Genomic DNA, 2,268 nt, shown 5'->3' with positions numbered 1-2,268 from the left:
AACGCCTCCCGGCCGCCCTGCCCGCGGCCACCTGGGGCGCTGCGGAGACCGGCCGAGCGGGACGACGACGACGACGGGGACGGGGACGCCCCGGGGCTCCCTGAGGCGGGCGGCTGTGGCTCTTCCTCAGGCCTCCGGGAGCCGGCCTGGCCGCGCTGTCAATCGGCGCGCGCCGCCGGCAGCTGCTTCGCGCAGGCCCCGCCCGCCCGCCTCGCGGGGCGCGGGTCTCTCCGGAGTCCCGCGGAGCGGAGGCCACGGGCTCGGGCCTCGGGTCACTCCGCCCCTGCCCTCGAACGCCTGAGGACGAGCGCCCTGCGGTTTTAGCCGAGCGCTTCGCGGCGCGCCTGGAAAGGCAGCTCGGCGTTATCGCCTCCGTGCAGACGGGACGCGTGCCTCCTGGCGGCCCCCTCGGAGCCCCGAGAAGCTGCAGCCCCGGGACTTCTCAACTCTTTTTTATTTTCCTCGGCGGCTTGTGGTCACTGGTACTTGAATAGTTATTCCCTTCAAACCCTTCAAAGTTTTATTTCACAGGCATTGAAAATCAAAAAAACTAGCCGCTGAGAGTGGCACCCGCCTGTGACTGTGACACTAGGGACCTGGAGGGGGCTGGAGAATCTGGAGTTCAAGGTCATCCTTGGCTATTACCTATTGAGGTTGTGACTTGTCGGTGGCTGGGATGGTGAACGGAGTCGGGTAGAGGAAGAAGAGGGGGGGAAAAGCACCTGACTCTAGGGGTGCACATGGAGATCTATTTATGATTCCATTAACAAACAAACCTCTTAGGTCTAGAGCCCTTGGTTTGTGAGATTACCAAAACTATGCCCCACACTCCTTCCTGAACTCTCATTTATTCAACCTTTGAACAAAAATAGCAATAGATACTTAATTTTTAAAAAAAAGACTGTCCGCAAAGACCGAGCCTAGTAGTTTTCAACCACAGCTGCACATTAGATTCACCCACAAAATTTTTTGTTGTTGTTTAGTTTTTTTAGGAGAGTTTTATGTCCACAGCAAATTGACCAGAAAGTACAGACAGTAAGTTACAACTAACTTGGTCTACATATTGTGTTCCTGACCAGCCAGGTGGAAGTACAGAGTTCCCACTACCTCTGTTTATAGTTTTGCCCTTTCCAAAATACCATATAGTTGAAATCAGACTTGTACATACAGCCCTTTCAGAAGGGCTCCTGAATCCACTAATACTTCTTGGAATCTTCTGTGTCTTTACATAGCTTGGTAGCTCATTTGCTCATTTATTTGTTTGGTGTTTTTATTTTCATCCTGAATTTCTTATTTGGTTTTGTTTTGGCTTTGTTTTGTTTTGTATGTCTGTTTGTTTGGAATAAGAGCATACTTACGTAACCCAGGCTGGTCTCAGAGTCAGTGTCCTCCTGCCTCAGCTTCCTGGGTGCTGCAGCGTGAGTGAATCATGACGCATTCCCTGGGAGCTCATTCTCCTGCTGACCAGTAGAGAGTTGTTTAGAAGCACCAGTCTGTGTTTATCCATAGACGGATGCCTGGATTCGACCTTACAGACTGAATGGACCACATCAGAAATCTCCAAAGTTCCCCAGGGGGAGAAATACTTGGAAACATATCGAATAAAAGACTGTTGTCAAAATATACTGAAAACTCCTCAAACCCAAGAGTAAGATCATTCCTAAAGGGAGAGAGGAGTTCGTTGAACCAGAATTCACAACTTGGAACTGAGCATTCTCCAAAGCAGAAATAATAAAGTGTCATTTGGGGGCTGGAGAGATGACTCAGTGGTTAAGAACACCGGCGGCTCTTCCAAGACAACCAGATTTTAACTCCCAGCACCCACATGACAGCTTACAATTGTCTGTAACACCAGTCCTGGGGGATCTGATAGCCTCAAATAGACATACATACAGGCGAAACAACAATGCGCATAAAATAAATAAATCATATTAAAAAAATAATAAGGTACCCCACAGGCAAAGTTTATTCAACACTCCTCCCCGATGTTCACTGGAGCCTGTCAGACAGCCCAGTGTAATTCAGATGCTATAATAATCCACTAGATACAGGCTGCCGTGAAAGCTTTGTTCTTAACCTCCACTTCCGTGGCAGGCATGCAAACACCCACACTTATACATCATACACACACTAAAAATAATAAATAGCTGGGCGTGGTGGCGCGCGTCTTTAATCTTGGGAAGCAGAGTTCAAGGACAGCCTGGTCTACAAAGTGAGCTTCAGGAAAGCCAGGTCTATTGCACAGAGAAACCCTGTCTCCAAAAAAAA

The sequence above is a fragment of the Microtus ochrogaster genome, chromosome 1 (assembly GCF_000317375.1).
Source record: "Microtus ochrogaster isolate Prairie Vole_2 chromosome 1, MicOch1.0, whole genome shotgun sequence".
Taxonomy (NCBI): Eukaryota; Metazoa; Chordata; class Mammalia; order Rodentia; family Cricetidae; genus Microtus; species Microtus ochrogaster.
Note: the sequence above shows the minus strand (reverse complement) of the source record.